The sequence below is a fragment of the Pseudophryne corroboree genome, chromosome 4 (assembly GCF_028390025.1).
Source record: "Pseudophryne corroboree isolate aPseCor3 chromosome 4, aPseCor3.hap2, whole genome shotgun sequence".
Taxonomy (NCBI): Eukaryota; Metazoa; Chordata; class Amphibia; order Anura; family Myobatrachidae; genus Pseudophryne; species Pseudophryne corroboree.
In genome coordinates this window covers 931,971,301-931,992,042 of record NC_086447.1, presented here as the reverse complement: position 1 = coordinate 931,992,042, position 20,742 = coordinate 931,971,301, and positions in this window count along the sequence as shown.

Below are 20,742 nucleotides of genomic sequence, written 5' to 3'. Positions count from 1 at the left end.
ATCGCTTACCCCGAAACAGCATCGGACTGTATCTATGACAGTATCCCTGATTACCAGTGCCCAAATGTTTGTAAATACCCTATAAATATAATAGGAAGCTTTACACGGCCAGGACTTGGAACAGAAAAAGCTATGCAGTCATCACGTCAACATTCAGGATGTCGGCACGTTTGGAATGTTGACATTGACATATCAGCACTGTGACTGTCGACAGCCAGAATGTTAACGCATGAATTTCAGGTTAGACTTGGGTTAGGGTCAGGGTGAGGGTTAGGCTAGAATTGCGCTTCTCGGCCATAGACCGCACGATTATTGCAGACAAGGCTAGGAGCGTTGGTCTGATAATCAGAGCGCCCCCGTACACTGCAACATGTCAGCTGGCGATCTCCATTCATAGCATGTGATCGGCTGAGCGGCGGTCGGGAGACTGCGACGGGTTTGTTAATAAAATCAAACAATCCAATGAGTTTTCCAGGAGGTGAGCGATTATCATTCATGTCCGTATACTGAGCCGCTCTCAGAACTGTCCTTTCATCGGCGGATGTGAGCGATTATCATTCATGTCCATATACTGAGCCGCTCTCAGAACTGTCCTTTCATCGGCGGATGTGAGCGATTATCATTCATGTCCGTATACTGAGCCGCTCTCAGACCTGTCCTTTCATCGGCGGATGTGAGCGATTATCAATCATGTCCGTATACTGAGCCGCTCTCAGAACTGTCCTTTCATCGGCGGATGTGAGCGATTATCATTCATGTCCGTATACTGAGCCGCTCTCAGAACTGTCCTTTCATCGGCGGATGTGAGCGATTATCATTCATGTCCGTATACTGAGCCGCTCTCAGAACTGTCCTTTCATCGGCGGATGTGAGCGATTATCATTCATGTCCATATACTGAGCCGCTCTCAGAACTGTCCTTTCATTGGCGGATGTGAGCGATTATCACTAATGTCCATATACTGAGCCGCTCTCAGAACTGTCCTTTCATCGGCGGATGTGAGCGATTATCATTCATGTCCGTATACTGAGCCGCTCTCAGAACTGTCCTTTCATTGGCGGATGTGAGCGATTATCATTCATGTCCATATACTGAGCCGCTCTCAGAACTGTCCTTTCATCGGCGGATGTGAGCGATTATCATTCATGTCCGTATACTGAGCCGCTCTCAGAACTGTCCTTTCATCGGCGGATGTGAGCGATTATCATTCATGTCCATATACTGAGCCGCTCTCAGACCTGTCCTTTCATCGGTGGATGTGAGCGTTTATCATTCATGTCCATATACTGAGCCGCTCTCAGACCTGTCCTTTCATCGGTGGATGTGAGCGTTTATCATTCATGTCCGTATACTGAGCCGCTCTCAGACCTGTCCTTTCATCGGCGGATGTGAGCGATTATCACTAATGTCCATATACTGAGCCGCTCTCAGAACTGTGCTTTCATCGGCGGATGTGAGCGATTATCATTCATGTCCATATACTGAGCCGCTCTCAGAACTGTCCTTTCATCGGCGGATGTGAGCGATTATCACTAATGTCCATATACTGAGCCGCTCTCAGACCTGTCCTTTCATCGGCGGATGTGAGCGATTATCATTCATGTCCGTATACTGAGCCGCTCTCAGACCTGTCCTTTCATCGGCGGATGTGAGCGATTATCATTCATGTCCATATACTGAGCCGCTCTCAGAACTGTCCTTTCATCGGCGGATGTGAGCGATTATCATTCATGTCCGTATACTGAGCCGCTCTCAGAACTGTCCTTTCATCGGCGGATGTGAGCGATTATCATTCATGTCCATATACTGAGCCGCTCTCAGAACTGTCCTTTCATTGGCGGATGTGAGCGATTATCACTAATGTCCATATACTGAGCCGCTCTCAGAACTGTCCTTTCATCGGCGGATGTGAGCGATTATCATTCATGTCCGTATACTGAGCCGCTCTCAGAACTGTCCTTTCATTGGCGGATGTGAGCGATTATCATTCATGTCCATATACTGAGCCGCTCTCAGAACTGTCCTTTCATCGGCGGATGTGAGCGATTATCATTCATGTCCGTATACTGAGCCGCTCTCAGAACTGTCCTTTCATCGGCGGATGTGAGCGATTATCATTCATGTCCATATACTGAGCCGCTCTCAGACCTGTCCTTTCATCGGTGGATGTGAGCGTTTATCATTCATGTCCATTTACTGAGCCGCTCTCAGACCTGTCCTTTCATCGGTGGATGTGAGCGTTTATCATTCATGTCCGTATACTGAGCCGCTCTCAGACCTGTCCTTTCATCGGCGGATGTGAGCGATTATCACTAATGTCCATATACTGAGCCGCTCTCAGAACTGTGCTTTCATCGGCGGATGTGAGCGATTATCATTCATGTCCATATACTGAGCCGCTCTCAGAACTGTCCTTTCATCGGCGGATGTGAGCGATTATCACTAATGTCCATATACTGAGCCGCTCTCAGAACTGTGCTTTCATCGGCGGATGTGAGCGATTATCGTGTAGTGCAGAGGTTCCCAAACACGGTTCTCGAGGCACCCCAACGGTCCAGGTTTTATGTATAGCCATGGTTCAGCATAGATGGATAAATGGACTGAGGTGCTAGTTAAGTCGTCTTTTCCCCTCCCTCTGCCCGGTCCCTCCCACACGCCTAGTGCAGGCGGGGTTATCTGCGTGCACCTCTGCACCTGCCTGGCCAGTGGAGGGGGGGAGAGGGGGAAGGGGGGGGGGCTATTACCGAAATTTACTCCAGTCACGTGACTGTGTGTGTTGGGAACACGCAAGCATCTTCATCCCATGGATTCCAGAGGAGGTTGTCTGACGCAGTCACTCCAAAGGCACATAAATAATCTGTTTTCACACGCACTCGTTCCAGCAATGTCTACAAAGAATGTGCAACATATATAAACCAGGGTTCTTCATTAATGAATCAGAATATTTTGGGTTAACAAATAAGGTGACAGCACCTGCCGGCCCGTCTTTCAGAGGCAGCAAAAATGTACATTTATTTACACATACCAGACCGTACTCCTGCTGCGCCAAAGAAAACCTCCGCAATATGGGCAAAAAGTATTTTTCTATTGAGACAACATAAGATGTAAATAATTGTTGCCATTCCAGATAAATTCAAAACCAATTTTTGTTGCAGGTTTGGCTCAGTCTAGATTTCCAAATCAGGAAACTCAGGGTGACGCGCGGTTTTCTAATAAAATGGCGAGGCATAGTATGACTTATTTCTCCATCTTGCACTGTACACGATGCATACATGTGTAAATGTAGCAAGGGCCAGTGTACTCGTGCGGTCACTGGCCCTGCTACTATGTGCCCTGTGCCTCCTTGGCTGGGATTTTCCGGGATCCGAAGAGATCCTGGCGCCGTCCCATGGGGCAGGATCCAGCAGTGTCACCAGGCAGCACTGGTTACCTGGACCAGGTTGGATAAGTCGGCGTTACGCCTCAGGTGTGGTAAGTCGGTGCTAGGCCACTAAACCCCTAGGTTTAGGGTGTACAGTCAGGTCCCCATCAAAGGTAGACTGTGGTAAGTACTGATGTTTTCCCCCCAGCCAGGCCCCCATTAAAGGTAGGTTGATGGAAGTTACGTGCTGGTGAGTATCACATGGTGGAAACAGTATAAGTGTATTGTGTCTCAACCGCTGCATAAGTGTCTCTCCGTCGTATCGCGTAAGCCGCGCCACGTCCCATGGGCTGCCTGTGTGTTCCATCACAGGAGTGAGGAAGAAGAGCCAATCGTCTAGCAGGGCCCCAGAGGAGATAGCTGGTGAGCAGAATTGTGTTTCGCGTGTGTTCTGTGTGTGTATGTTGCCCCTTTTCCTCCCATCTTCCTTTTGGGCGTTTTCGTTCAGGGTCGCTCCTGACGCTCTGCACCACTACGGGAGCCCCCAGTCTGAGACCGCAAGTGCCAATGATGACCATTCACTGAGTCCAGTGGAGGCCACCCACTGCGTAGCGTGTCTCCCATTCTTTTCAAATCACCCCAGGAAGTTCTTGTCCGTGTCAGGGATGTGTTCCAGTGCCGTCTGAGTGGCGGGAGGCGGGAGGTACGTAAGCTTGGTAAGTGAGTTCATTTCGCAGGGCCCCACCCCCGCACCTTTTACATTGGGATTATAAAGGAAGGCCAATGAGGCACCTAGCTACTGCACTGCATCATACTGTATTAGGGGTCACTTAACGTTATGACCCAAGGTGTAATACAGAGTAGTTTGCAGAAGGTGGCGCAATAACTCAAAAAATTATATTTGTAATCCATCTACCAAATAAGAGTTTGGAAAGTATTTACATGCAGAAGCCAATTCAGGATTTGTAAAGAGGGGATTCAAAGAGTTTTGAACACGTAAAACAAATATAAAATTTCTGCGACACCCAGCGACAGACTCATTTTAGTAGACAAATAGTGTTACTGTAAATAAGTGCGGTAGTCACATAATGTAGATGTTATGGAATAATAAGAATGAGGCAACTGTATATTTCTAGTTTAAAGAGCATTTTTATAAACTTTCTGTGGATCTCCCCGTGTCAGGCCTGGGGGTTCTCTCCTGCTCCCGGCAGTGGCCACCTTTAACCGGCCACATTCAGCGTGCCTCCTGGTGGGTGTACCCATGTAGGTCACTGTGTCCCCCTGCAACCTATTACACTCAGGTGTTTCCCATATTGGCTGTCCCTTCTCCTGTTCCCTGCTACCAAGCAACAGGCTACAGTGCATGGTCTGAGGTGGCCACTGCAGTATTTTGCTTCCCCTTACTGAGAGGCATGAGGGGGGGGAGTAGATAATGTGTGGCATAAGGGCACTTCTAAAATGTGGCATAGTGTGTAAGGGCACTGCCAATGTGCGGCATAATGTGTATAAAGGCACTACCAATGTGCGGCATAATGTGTATAAAGGCACTACCAATGTGTGGCATAATGTGTAGAAAGGCACTACTAATTTGTGGCATAATAAAGTATAAGGGCACTACTAATGTGTGACATAATGTGTATAAGAGCACTACTAATGTGTGGCATAATGTGTATAAGGGCACTACTAATGTGTGACATAATGTGTATAAGAGCACTACTAATGTGTGGCATAATGTGTATAAGAGCAGTACTAATGTGTGGCATAATGTGTATAAGAGCACTACTAATGTGTGGCATAATGTGTATAAGTGAACTACTAATGTGTGGCATAATGTGTATAAGGGAACTACTAATGTGTGGCATAATGTATATACGAGAACTACTAATGTGTGGCATAATGTGTATAAGAGCACTACTAATGTGTGTCATAATGTGTAAGGGACACTACTATGTGGCATATTGTGAATACGAGGCTCTACTGTGTGGCATATTGTGAATATAAGGCTCTACTGTGTGGCATAACATGTATAAGGGGTACTATTGTGTGGTGTTATGTGAATAAGGTTGCACTACTGTGTGGAATAGTTTGAATGGGGGTGGGGGGAGGGTGCCAAAATATTGCCTTGCCCCCGGTGACAAATATCCTAGTTTCAGCCCTGGCTAGTGTAATAATAATGTCCCTTAAGTCCATTGAGTAGTACTCGCACACATAGTCACATACAGTACAAATAGAAAGCAAGAACAAATACCAAGAGCGAAGATGTATTCAATGATTTATGTTGTAAAACCTGAGAAAAATGCATCTCTATAGAATCCCTATATTTATCATTAAGGTCCACAGCGCATATCGGAGAGATCCGCTACAGTCCCGCAGCACACCTGTCCCCGTCAGTTTCTATGGTGCTGCAATATGACCATATGTATCAAGCTCTGCAAAGCATAACCTTCTGGAGCTAGGACCCAATAGCTAACGCCATCATTAAATGGCATATTGGCTACAATACCGAATGATCCCTCTCTGGCCACACATACGCACTACATCAGACGGGTCATATATCTGGAAATGATGACATCATCGGGATAGTTGGGATCGCGGAGAAGGAGGAAGATACTGGTGGACCGTAGCGATCTTGCAGTCATTAATACATCTAGCCCCAGGAATTACTATAGACACATCGAACAAGAGAAGTTGTGCTGTGCAGTTGTCCATGTACAATATTAGAAGCGTGTCACAGCTTGTAATTGCAATTCCTGCGCAGTAACAATGGCTCCGGCGTCGGAATACCATGCTGTGCAACCTTACAGTTACTCGATTATCAGCCGATGTGCGTCCGATGGTTGCGTCTGTGTACACAAGCAGCTGATCTCAAATGTCGCCAGTGAGCATCTTCATACAAAGCCTGGTCACTGCGACATGTGCACATTTCCCCCAGCCGTTGCAGAGTCACAGATGTGAAGGCGTTTGTGTACGTCTCTGTATCAGGAGCAGGGCCCCCAGCAGCACAGAGTATATCAGGAGATGAGGGATGTGTCAGTGAGGACAGGACTGCATGTGACAGGGGCAGTGACATGATGTGAGGAGGGGAATGGAGGCAGCAGGAAGTCACAGACTGAGAGTTATATAGTGGGAGGAGCAGGGTCCCCAGCAGCACAGAGTATATCAGGAGATGAGTGATGTGTCAGTGAGGACAGGGCTGCATGTGACAGGGGCAGTGACATGATGTGAGGAGGGGAATGGAGGCAGCAGCAAGCCACAGACTGAGAGTTATATAGTGGGAGGAGCAGGGTCTCCAGCAGCACAGAGTATATCAGGAGGTGAGTGATATGTCAGTGAGAGCAGGGCTGCATGTGACAGGGGCAGTGACATGATGTGAGGAGGGGAATGGGGGCAGCAGGAAGCCACAGACTGAGAGTTATATAGTGGGAGGAGCAGGGTCTCCAGCAGTACAGAGTATGTCAGGAGATGAGTGATGTGTCAGTGAGGACAGGACTGCATGTGACAGGGTTAGTGACATGATGTGAGGAGGGGAATGGAGGCAGCAGGAAGCCACAGACTGAGAGTTATATAGTGGGAGGAGCAGGGTCTCCAGCAGTACAGAGTATGTCAGGAGATGAGTGATGTGTCAGTGAGGACAGGACTGCATGTGACAGGGGCAGTGACATGATGTGAGGAGGGGAATGGGGGCAGCAGGAAGCCACAGACTGAGAGTTATATAGTGGGAGGAGCAGGGTCTCCAGCAGTACAGAGTATGTCAGGAGATGAGTGATGTGTCAGTGAGGACAGGACTGCATGTGACAGGGTTAGTGACATGATGTGAGGAGGGGAATGGAGGCAGCAGGAAGCCACAGACTGAGAGTTATATAGTGGGAGGAGCAGGGTCTCCAGCAGTACAGAGTATGTCAGGAGATGAGTGATGTGTCAGTGAGGACAGGACTGCATGTGACAGGGGCAGTGACATGATGTGAGGAGGGGAATGGAGGCAGCAGGAAGCCACAGACTGAGAGTTATATAGTGGGAGGAGTAGGTTCCCCAGCAGCACAGAGTATATCAGGAGAAGAGTGATGTGTCAGTGAGGACAGGGCTTCATGTGACAGGGGCAGTGACATGATGTGAGGAGCAGTGGCGGATCTTGCCACGGGCAAGCAGGACTTTTGCCCGGGGCGCCGCCTTCCGGAGTGCGCTGGCGCCATCCGGAGGGCGCTGGCGCCATCCGGAGGGCGCCGCACCGTGGCAAGATCCGCCACTGCTGCCCGCTGTGTCCCTGTCCGCCTCCGCTGCCGTCCCCGTCCCCATCCCCGTCCGCCTCCTGAAGGGAACTAGACGCTATGCGTCTAGTTTCCCTTCCTGGAGAGTAACTTTGCTGAGCGGTGCGCGATGACGTCATCGCGCACCGCACAGCAAAGGTCCTCTCTACGAAGGGAACTAGACTCATAGCGTCTAGTTTCCCTTCGTGGAGAGGACCTTTTGCTGTGCGGTGCGCGATGACGTCATCGCGCACCGCTCAGCATTCAAGCGGCGCTTTTAATGTACAGGGGGCGTAATTGACCACGCCCCCTGTATTAGGCCACGCCCCATTTCCTGCCCGGGGCGCAGAGCGCCCTTGAACCGGCCCTGGTGAGGAGGGGAATGGAGGCAGCAGGAAGCCACAGACTGAGAGTTATATAGTGGAAGTAGCAGGGTCCCCAGCAGCACAGAGTATATCAGGAGATGAGTGATGTGTCAGTGAGGACAGGGCTGCATGTGACAGGGGCAGTGACATGATGTGAGGAGAGGAAGGGGGGCAGCAGGAAGCCACAGACTGAGAGTTATATAGTGGGAGGAGTAGGTTCCCCAGCAGCACAGAGTATATCAGGAGATGAGTGATGTGTCAGTGAGGACAGGGCTGCATGTGACAGGGGCAGTGACATGATGTGAGGAGGGGAATGGAGGCAGCAGGAAGCCACAGACTGAGAGTTATATAGTGGGAGGAGCAGGGTCACCAGCAGCACAGAGTATATCAGGAGATGAGTGATGTGTCAGTGAGGACAGGGCTGCATGTGACAGGGGCAGTGACATGATGTGAGGAGGGGAATGGAGGCAGCAGGAAGCCACAGACTGAGAGTTATATAGTGGGAGGAGCAGGGTCCCCAGCAGCACAGAGTATATCAGGAGATGAGTGATGTGTCAGTGAGGACAAGGCTGCATGTGACAGGGGCAGTGACATGATGTGAGGAGGGGAATGGAGGCAGCAGGAAGCCACAGACTGAGAGTTATATAGTGGGAGGAGCAGGTTCCCCAGCAGCACAGAGTATATCAGGAGATGAGTGATGTGTCAGTGAGGACAGGGCTGTATGTGACAGGGGCAGTGACATGATGTGAGGAGGGGAATGGAGGCAGCAGGAAGCCACAGACTGAGAGTTATATAGTGGGAGGAGCAGGGTCTCCAGCAGCACAGAGTATATCAGGAGGTGAGTGATGTGTCAGTGAGAGCAGGGCTGCATGTGACAGGGGCAGTGACATGATGTGAGGAGGGGAATGGAGGCAGCAGGAAGCCACAGACTGAGAGTTATATAGTGGGAGGAGCAGGGTCCCCAGCAGCACAGAGTATATCAGGAGATGAGTGATGTGTCAGTGAGGACAGGGCTGCATGTGACAGGGGCAGTGACATGATGTGAGGAGGGGAATGGAGGCAGCAGGAAGCCACAGACTGAGAGTTATATAGTGGGAGGAGCAGGGTCCCAGCAGCACAGAGTATATCAGGAGATGAGTGGTGTGTCAATGAGGACAGGGCTGCATGTGACAGGGGCAGTGACATGATGTGAGGAGGGGAATGGAGGCAGCAGGAAGACACAGACTGAGAGTTATATAGTGGGAGGAGCAGGGTCCCCAGCAGCACAGAGTATATCAGGAGATGAGTGATGTGTCAGTGAGGACAGGGCTGCATGTGACAGGGGCAGTGACATGATGTGAGGAGGGGAATGGAGGCAGCAGGAAGTCACAGACTGAGAGTTATATAGCGGGAGGAGCAGTGTCCCCAGCAGAACAGAGTATATCAGGAGATGAGTGATGTGTCAGTGAGGATAGGGCTGCATGTGACAGGGGCAGTGACATGATGTGAGGAGGGGAATGGAGGCAGCAGGAAGCCACAGACTGAGAGTTATATAGTGGGAGGAGCAGGGTCACCAGCAGCACAGAGTATATCAGGAGATGTGATGTGTCAGTGAGGGCAGGGCTGCATGTGACAGGAGCAGTGACATGATGTGAGGAGAGGAATGGAGGCAGCTTTAAGCCATAGACTGAGAGTTATATAGTGGGAGGAGCAGGGTCTCCAGCAGCACAGAGTATATCAGGAGATGAGCGATGTGTCAGTGAGGACAGGGCTGCACGTGACAGGGGCAGTGACATGATGTGAGGAGGGGAATGGAGGCAGCAGGAAGCCATAGACTGAGAGTTATATAGTGGGAGGAGCAGGGTCTCCAGCAGCACAGAGTATATCAGGAGATGAGTGATGTGTCAGTGAGGACAGGGCTGCATGTGACAGGGGCAGTGACATGATGTGAGGAGGGGAATGGAGGCAGCAGGAAGCCGCAGACTGAGAGTTATATAGTGGAAGGAGTAGGGTCCCCAGCAGCACAGAGTATATCAGGAGATGAGTGATGTGTCAGTGAGGACAGGGCTGCATGTGACAGGGGCAGTGACATGATGTGAGGAGGGGAATGGAGGCAGCAGGAAGCCACAGACTGAGAGTTATATAGTGGGAGGAGCAGGGTCCCCAGCAGCACAGAGTATACCAGGAGATGAGTGATGTGTCAGTGAGGACAGGGCTGCATGTGACAGGGGCAGTGACATGATGTGAGGAGGGGAATGGAGGCGCAGGAAGCCACAGACTGAGAGTTATATAGTGGGAGGAGCAGGGTCTCCAGCAGCACAGAGTATATCAGGAGATGAGTGATATGTCAGTGAGGACAGGGATGCATGTGACAGGGGCAGTGACATGATGTGAGGAGGGGAATGGAGGCAGCAGGAAGCCACAGACTGAGAGTTATATAGTGGGAGGAGCAGGGTCCCCGGCAGGTCACTGTAGTGATGTAGACATATCTTAGGCTCACATGTGGAAGCTGCGCTGGGAACTTAACCTCTGTAATAAATGAAGGTCATATACTGTGTCAGACTTATTGAGTAGAATTCAGAGATGATAAACAGCTGGTGATTTTTTGCTTATCTTTGAATCGATTTTATTTCACAGCATGGTAACTCAAAGAAAACACTCCTTAGAATGAAGAACCACCCTTCTAGCCCCAGGCCGTTCCTGCATTCTTACACGGGAAGGCACAACATACATTTCAGGCTGTGAACAACTGGCACGCGTGACAGGACATGTCCGTGTTCAATCACTCTTCATGTATTACCTCCATAAATACCAGGGTTACATAGCTGTATAGTATGTGCATGCGGAGTGCAGATGGGGTTCTGACATTACTGGCGAGGCGTTTCTATGTTCCATCAGAAATGATCAAGCGCTTACGTCTTACGCTCTGTTGTCAGTGAAGATGATCATCAAATAATCATCACATACAGTAGGAAAATATATATGTACGTATCTAATTTCTTCAGTTCTTTTGGCGCTTGCGATGGCTGACGCTTAGTGGCGATTGGTGGGAGGAATGTGTATCACCCTTACAGATGGGGTGGGCGGAATGGGGGTCTAGGCTAAGTACGGATATTTGGGAGAGCTCCATAATATTAGGGAATCTCCTGGACACCCTTGGAGAGTAGGTGAGTATTGCAGAATTGTTCCGTACAGGGGGCCTGATTAGGATTTGTACGCAAAGCAGATGGTTTATGTAGAAATCCTCTGGTCAGTGGTCAGTGAATGTGCAGAACGGATCTTACGTTATCGTTTGCAGCGCCCACTGAGTCGTAGCATGTCAACGTCTGGCACCATTCTGGGCGTGGCATCCATCGTTTTGTAGGCGTTCCGGGCCCAGGGTCTGTGCCGTAAGCGCATAGACTTCTTGGAACTGGCTGTCCGGAACCCACGGCCAGTCTGAGTAAGCTTCGACTTAATGAGGGCTGCTACCATCGTGAGTTGCAACCGATGGTTATGGTGGTGATCCGATAAAGCGTCCCAAGATGCAGCACTGAAATCTCGTAGATGCAGGCAGTTGGCGTCTATCTCCTACAGGCGCCTCCTGCTGCATTTCATTTGTACGGAATTGCTCAGCCGCTTCCCTGCGGCTGCGCAATTCCTTACAAATTAGAATCAGGCCCAGAGTCGCAGTTGCGATTTCAGACTCATGCACAGAGAAGTGTATTGAAAATTTAGTGGTTTGTTCCTGGGCGATGACAGGGAGGTGTCTTAGTGCATGCACGGATACAGTCCGTCTTATGGAATCAGCAATCAGTATTACAGCATGCACGGACGCTGACATTGGGTGTCTCACCCTTGCATATTCGGACACACAAATTCACCCAAGGAATGTACTTTGTAGTGGCCTTTGCAGAAAACCACAGACAGATGACCGCCAATAATCTCAGCTCCGGTCGCTTCTGCCCCCATGTGATTGAGAACCAATATTCAGGCTATCTGCTCAATAGGATCTAGTGACATCCCTGAGGCACGGGGTGCAAGGAAAATATTGCGTGCAATAGCTCAGAAGCACTAAGGCCCTCATTCCGAGTTGTTCGCTCGCTTGTTGCTTTTAGCAGCTTTGCACACGCTAAGCCGCCGCCCTCTGGGAGTGAATCTTAGCTTTGCAGAAAAGCGAACAAAAGATTAGCAGAATTGCGAATAGAAATTTCTTCGCAGTTTCTGAGTAGCTCGAGACTTACTCCTACACTGCGATCAGTTCAGTCAGTTTCGTTCCTGGTTTGACGTCACAAACACACCCAGCATTCGCCCAGACACTCCCCCGCTTCTTCAGACACTCCCACGTTTTTCCCAGAAATGGCAGCGTTTTTTCGCACACACCCATAAAACGGCCAGTTTCCGCCCAGAAACACCCACTTCCTGTCAATCACACTCCGATCACCAGAACGAAGAAATTTCTTCGTTAAGCCGTGAGTAAAATACCAAACTCTTTTGCAAATTTACTTGGCGCAGACGCACTGCGAACATTGCGCATGCGCAGTTTGCGACTAATCGCTCCGTTGCGAAAAAAAACTAACGAGCGAACAACTCGGAATGAGGGCCTATGTGTGTGGGAGGTGACGGAGGAGAGCGCTCTGTGCTGTCCCCTCCCCTATCCGGCGCTAGGACTGCCAGAGGTGCGACCTCCAACCCCGACCAACTGTGCTACTGCACATACACGGTTCTCCGTGCGTCTTCTCTCCTCCGTCCTCTATAGAAGGACGTGTCCCTGAACGACTGTATGTTACAGCTAAAGGTCCTATTTCTACCACTGTGTCACCACGGCTATATATATTATTATGCTTTTGTACTTGCTGCATACTGATTCACCCTGTGTTATTCTACCCATTACTAAACCAATGCCCTGTTATTTATCATATGGACTATCCTCCATCACTGACACCTAATAACGCCATAGGATCTGCTTTCTTCACGTCGGTCTCTGTTCGCACAAGATGCGGCACGCGTGCACCCATTTGCGACTTCGGACACATCTTGCGGTGCATGCGCACGTCATGTTTTGCCATTCTGGCGCAATCAGGGTGAAATTGGGAGATGCGTGAGACCCACATTCATACCCCTTATCTAGAAAAGCCAGTAAGATGCTACAATAAATAAATAGGGGCCCATTTATCAATGAGCTTTAGCTATTTAAAACTCGTTGCGTATGATCAATGGGGATCTAGCCAATCAGCTTCCAAATGGCATTTTTCCAACACATGACAGTAAGGAGCTGAATGGCTGGGGCACCATTTATCATAAGCAATGAGTTTTGTGTAGCTAAAACTCATAGATAAACAGGCCTCATAGTAGCTAGAAGAACTAATTTGACATGACATATTTATTAACATTTCATACACATAATAAACACAGAATCACACTGGCCAAATAGCTTCACAGGGGTTCTAGCCCACTGTTCAGCAAAACACATACCTCAGGCCAGTATAAAAAAATGGGAAGCCGTGCGCCATTACGGGGGCGGGGCTTCACTATGAGCGGATCCAGCAGCTTACCAGCGCCATTTTCCCTCTGCAACTTACACTGACAGGCATCACAGGGAAGCGCAGCTCCTCCACACGGACTCCACGTCTCCTCAGCGGTACCAGGGGGTCGTAGTAAGGGGAGGAGCGTTGTAGAATACTAAGCCCTCTTAAGGGACTTAGGTGGTCATTCCGAGTTGTTCGCTCAGTAAATTTTTTCGCATCGCAGCGATTTTCCGCTTAGTGCGCATGCGCAATGTCCGCACTGCGACTGCGCCAAGTAAATTTGCTATGCAGTTAGGAATTTTACTCACGGTTTTTTCTTCGTTCTGGTGATCGTAATGTGATTGACAGGAAGTGGGTGTTTCTGGGCGGAAACAGGCCGTTTTATGGGTGTGTGCGAAAAAACGCTACCGTTTCTGGGAAAAACGCGGGAGTGGCTGGAGAAACGGAGGAGTGTCTGGGCGAACGCTGGGTGTGTTTGTGACGTCAAACCAGGAACGACAAGCACTGAACTGATCGCAGATGCCGAGTAAGTCTCGAGTTACTCAGAAACTGCACAGAGATGTCTTATCGCAATATTGCGAATCTTTCGATCGCAATTTTAATAAGCTAAGATTCACTCCCAGTAGGCGGCGGCTTAGCGTGTGCAAAGCTGCTAAAAGCAGCTTGCGAGCGAACAACTCGGAATGACCCCCTTAGTTTGGCGACCAGGCTGAGTTTACTTAGCTAATAGGGTGCGAGTGGCTGGCTCCATTTTCTGTGTCTCCCTGCGGGCTCTGTGTGGGTTAATCTGTGTTTTCACCTTCTGTGTGTGGGTGTGTGTGTGTCCCTTCACGTTACCATGTCCAGGGACTGTGTTTCTTGCACAGCAGAGACTTAATACTGTGTACCCAAAATAGTACACATTCTCAGGCTAGTGGGTCAGAACCCTTATGGTTAGATTTAATTAAGGGGATGATCTCTGTTATTTCTAATAAATTATCCCATACTGAGAAAGAGACGCAATACTTACGACAGTCTACGGATGACCTGATGAGTAGAGATTCAGTTCCCATACCAGCGTCTCAGGACTCTGTCATTTTCCCACAAAAGCGTACTCTGGCCCAGATCATGCAGGCTGACACTGATGACGATACATCAGACCCAGAGGAGGGCGAAGTGAATGCGAGTGGGTGGGATGCAGCACTGTCACAAGGAATACAGGCCCTGATAGAAGCTATTAGGGATGTCCTGCACATTCCAGACAAGACGGCGGAGGTAGAGGAGGAATCTTATTTTAATGTAAAAAAGAAATCCTCAGCTACTTTTCCAGCATCAAGGGAATTGAATGCCCTGTTTGAGGAAACTTGGGCTAATCCTGACAAGAAGTTTCAGATCCCTAAAAAGTTAATTACATCCTTTCCCTTTCCTCGGGAGGATAGAAAGAAATGGGAAAACCCGCCAATGGTGGACGCATCAGTATCTAGGTTGTCACATCAGATAGTCTTACCTGTTCCTGGGGCAGCATCCTTAAAGGATACAGCTGACAGCAAGATTGAGACTACTCTCAAATCCCTGTACACGGCTGCTGGGGTGGCCCAGAGACCCACTATAGCTTGTGCATGGATCACCAGGGCCATTGCTAAATGGTCAGGTAATCTAATTGACGAGTTAGGCCAATATTTACTAATATTCGTGTTTGTGTCGGTTTGTGTAGTGTTTAAACTCGTCTTGTATCGGGTGCATTTTCATGCAACTTTTTGAAACTATATACGCCAAGTTACGAAGCAGTCGACTTTATGGTTTTCGTGTTTTCCGATGTCGATGCCAGTCGGGGTTTTTTTGCCACATTTACGGCCGACATTGTCGTTTGCGTACGTGTTTTTGTCTTTTTTTCTGTTTTTTTTTCTAAGTTAAACGCGGCAGGGTTTTTTTGTTCTCGCGGCCGCATTTTCACTTTTAGTTTCGTTTTTCATCCCCGTTCGTGATTGGTTGTGTTTCACATGGTAGGAGTGTCTGTGCGCAACCATATAAATACGCCCCAAACCGTCCGCACCTCGTGGGTTTAGTTAGTGGTGAGGAGGAGGGAGGTTGTGCTGTGGAGGTAGGTGAATTTGTGGTTTGGTGAGGAGTGTTGGCAGCGATTTCTGAGTGTGGTATTGTGTTTGGAAGTCGTCTTGTCATTCTTGTAGTCTTGTTTTTTGTGGTTTTGTCTCATTTTTTGTCCAAGTTATTTTTCTTTTATAGTCCCTTGTCAGTGTGTGTGTGTGTGTGTGTGTGTGTGTGTGTGTGTGTGTGTGTGAGTTGTGTAGTGGTAGTGGAGGAGTGTGTTGTTTGTCTTTTTTTTCTGTGTCAAGTGTTTAGACACACAATTATGTGTGACTCAGAGGTGGGTGAGGTGGAGGGTGTGAGTGAGGGGGAGGAGGTCGGTAAGGTGGAGGAGGTGAGTGTTAGTGAGGTTAGTGAGGTGGAGGAGGTGGGTGAGGTTGCTGCAGCAACCTCAAGTGACAGTGATAGTGACAGTCAGACAGCTCCGCAGCCACGCACCACTACTAAGACTGGGCGGAATGTAAAGTTTAGTTTTGCCGAAAATGTGGCATTGGTGCGTGAGCTGATGAAGTATCAGCGGCAGCTATTTGGGCCTGAGTCCGCCAAGGTGCCAACACGGAGGAAGACGGTGTTGTGGGCGAAAGTTGTTGCTGCTGTGAATAGTGAGGGGGTGGTCAAGCGGACGGAGGACACGTGCCGCAAACGGTACTATGACAAAAAGCGACGTGTCAAGTCCAAAATGGCCAAGGAGGCGAAGTTGGCATCAAAAACCGGTGGTGGGCAGCCCTATATTGCAAGATATCTGGAGTATGAGGAGCCCATGCGGAGTGTAATACCTCCTGAAGTAGTCTCTGCAACCCATGTCCGGGATTCAGATAGGCCCAGGAAGAATGGTGAGCATGTGTATTTCCATTTACATTCTATGACCTTATAATTTATTTATTTATTTTTTAAATGTGAGTCATGTCACATTGCATATTACTCCCATCTTCAAGTGTGTGTCAGCAAATACATTGTTTTGGGTAATGTTTTTTCCAAAAGCCAATGTAACATCTTACTTTATTGTATGTCATGTGTTTTTTCCCAGTATATTTTGCATGTGTAGTTTGGACTTGGTGTGTCATTGAATTGTCCTGCAATAATGGATTCCTTTTAGACTTTTTTTTTTTTACATTTGGACTATGTTTTATATTTAAGTTATCCATGTGCAATGTTTCAAAAACAGTGGTTGTCATGTTAGAGGCTGGAGTAGTGGAAAGTGGTTTGGAAACCACTTACATGTGTAATGTCATTATTACAGAATGTAATATTTATTTAAAAAAAAACACTATTTGTTTGTTCAGTTTGAGTTTGTATTTGTACCCTGACCCAACACTGCAGTGTAAAATTTTAATTTGTGTTTTGTTTTTGTTTGGCTCATATAGTGGTAATGTGTGTTTGGAGTGCCACATCACAAAGCAATTTAGATATTGCATCTGTAATATTTTTACTTTCGTTACAAAATGAAGATGTGTGTGTTTTTGGTTGTTAATGTATGTATTTTTACTTGAGGCCTATGTCAGTGTCCTGTACATGTTTTCCTGTGTTGCACTTTCCATAGTGCATATGGCTGTTGGACAATGTTTATTGTTTTATGTAGTGTTTTTTTGTTTCTGGTCCTTATGTATTTATTAAAAATAAAGCAAGCATTTCTTAAAGAATACATTTTTATAAGCATAATGGGTGGATGTATCAACAATAGCATGAATACATGTTTTTTTTTTATTTTACAGTGTTTGAAAAAAGCAGTACTACTCGTCCTCCAGTAACTCCCATCACATCTGATGATGATGACGCTGCGGAAGCAGGTAAAGTGTCCATTGTAGTATAGGGTATGTTTGTAAAGGAATGGCCATAACAAAATTTCACTTTCAATAATAGGTCCATCAAAAGAAGTCTGGAGCAGCAGAAGTGGGACTTCTGTAAGACACCACCACAAAAAACCTGTGGCAGCAAAGAAAGCAAGGTCTGATGTCCAGGGCCAACCACAGCAAGCTACCCCGCCACGAAGATTATCGACAGTATGTTCGGTCCCCCCACTCCAAATTTTGGACACACCTCCAAGACGTCAACCACACTCCCCTCATCTTGACTGTGAGTATCAAACTGAAATAAATGTAAACAATTTCAGATCATAATCAAACTTTCTCTTCACCGCATTAAGTCAAAACACATCAAAATCTTATATACTTACCGAAGTAGGTAAAACATGAAATGGAATCCAAGCAAAATGGCCTTTTCCACATCCAGTAAAGATATGTATGTCCACTTGAGCCATACAGTAGCACATTTGAAAATAGCAAGGTTGTTTAACAAATTTTCACATGTGTGTTTGACCTCACATTGCCAAATACATATAAAAACATTACTATGTTTGTTTTAGAAAAGCTATAAGGTAACACATTATGGATTACAATGTGTTTTTATGGTGGAATATATCTGATCTACAATAAAACTAAAGTGTTTGCTTTCACAATTAAGTAACCAGACACATTTGCCACAAATAGGCCTATGTATGTATTTAAGTTATGAGTGATGATGTTGCTAGGCAGAATATTTGAAAGCAACAGTGAATGACATGTGTTCCATGTGTAGTGATTTGTTTTCATTTATCAAACATATGGATAGCTAACGGAGATTTGTTTAACATTTCATCTTCTAGTCCTGGGAACAGCATCCCTCCGCAACAACAGCAACACAGTGACATGGATGAGACAATCATGTTAAAAATGCAGCCATTAAGCCAAGGAATCAGCCCCCCAGCACCTGTGAGTACACCACCACAGCAAAGCACACCACCACCACAACACAGCCCAACAACACCAGTAACACAAGGCCCTGATCAGGTGTTTTGGACCATTTGGGCTAGACAGCAGGCCACTAATGAAGATTGCCTGCGTAGGCAGACACAAATGTTTGCAAGCCTACCATGTCACCTCAGAAGAATAACCAGAAATATGAGTAGAAAAAATGAACAAACCACGAGAATTGGCAATACCATGGAACTCATGCGTACAGACATTATACAGGCCATGGCCAACTTACAGCGCATAATGGAAGAACAGCACAGACTAATGGAAGAACAGCACAGACAACAGCAAAGTTATATGAACATTTTTCAAAACAATCAAAAGATTAATGAAAGTTTATTCCGAATTGTAGACAATCAAAATGCTGCTACACGTGAACTCAATGCCACCCTCACTAACCTGAATGAAATACTCAGATCCATGCACCAACAGCAAACAAGCAGCAGTTCTGGTACGACTACTCCAAATATCACGCCAGTCTCATCACCACCAAGACACTCCACTAGAGCACGACAACATGACAGTGCTAAAGGCAAAGGGCAGGACAAGCAGGCACCCAAAAAAAATTAAAACAAAAGAAACAAATGTTACATTTCTGATAAGTAAATCAAAATAGTTAGTAAGTGTATGTTTGGCAAAATATATATAACACTTAGCTCCTTGACAATTTATACAACATCATTAATTATAAGTGGTACAAACAACAGCATAAAATTTGTACGCACATTTATTCTTTACCATCTTTGGGTTTTTTTTGGAGGAGGGAAATGTTGTTGGAGCTGCACATACATGTTAGCAGGAAGTAACCATACCACTTGATTTTTTTCTAATCATTACTCTTTCTAGATTCCAATCATTCTCCTATCCTGCACACACAATCATTGCCAGGCAGCCACATACATGTTAGCAGGAAGTAACCAGACCACTTGATTTTTTTCTAATCATTACTCTTTCTATATTCCAATCATTCTCATATCCTGCAGCCAATCCAAATTACAATGGGATTGTTAACTATTTTACCTTTCTTCTCTATACAACATTACAAGAATAACACAATTGAGTTGCGTAAAAAGCTTTTAATATGTTGTCATTGAATTGAGATAATTCATTGCCAAAATGAATGTCATTATTGTTGGGCCATGTTTGTGTGTGTTAAAAATGAGTAATAATGTTATTACACATGATGCAGAAGCCAAAAAATAAGAAATTTTTAACCAAAAAACAAATAATGTGTATAATAATGTATATATGTGGCAAACTGTGTATTTACTTACAAATCAGCAAGTTTACTGCAGCAAACATTACGAAATAAATTATTTTTAATGAGAGTAAGTTTGTGTCCCTTAAATATGATGGAGCATCACACATAGGGACACATGTATTCCTCAAGCCTAACATATTATATGTTGAGGACTGTTTATTTAGAACACAGGTTTTCAAACTCGGCCCTCAGGACCCCACACAGTGCATGTTTTGCAGGTCTCCTCACAGAATCACAAGTGACATAATTAGCTCCACCTGTGAACCTTTTAAAATATGTCTGTGAGTAATTCATACACCTGTGCTTCTACTGGGTTACCTGCAAAACATGCACTGTGTGGGGTCCTGAGGGCCGAGTTTGAGAACCTGTGCATTAGGACGTTACACACAATCATAAAGTAAAATACTAAATACATTACTATGTGGATTATGTGTGCTTGTAATAAATTATCAGTGCAAGTTTACGAACACTTATCCAGACTTAATGCATGCCACTCATAATCTGTTGTTTTGATTTTTAAAATAAACACAATACACATGCGACATTTGTTTTGCATAAAGCGAGGGTATGTTTGTATGTCTCAAGGAGACAGACACATTCTGAGTAATGGTTTTTACAATAAAAATGGGCCAACATCTATTTATGATTACACATCAAATGAAATAAGCAAACCAAACTTACCTTAGATATAGCGAGTGATGAGCTCTTGCCTAACCTGCCTATCTACATCTGTACTCCAAGTATCACCAGATGTCTCTAATTCCTCTGCTTGCTGGCTGCTTTCTTCATCCTCCTACTCCTCAACATGTGGCAGATGTTGTTGCAAACACATATTATGAAGAAAGCAGCAGCAGAACACAATTTTAGTCACCTTCGAGGGACTATACAACAAAAGGCCACCAGACTTATCCAGACACCGAAACCTAGATTTCAGCACACCAAAACATCTTTCTATCACATTCCGTGTGGACTTATGTGCATGATTGTAATTGTGTTCAACAGGGGTATCAGGTCGGGACAATGGAGTTAGAAGCCAAGAGAAACAGCCATATCCTCCATCACCTAAAAGACAGATATAGTAAGGTGATTCATGTTAAGATACAGCAACACATAAGTAACACACTGTGTGCCAGATGTATTAAAGTGTAGAA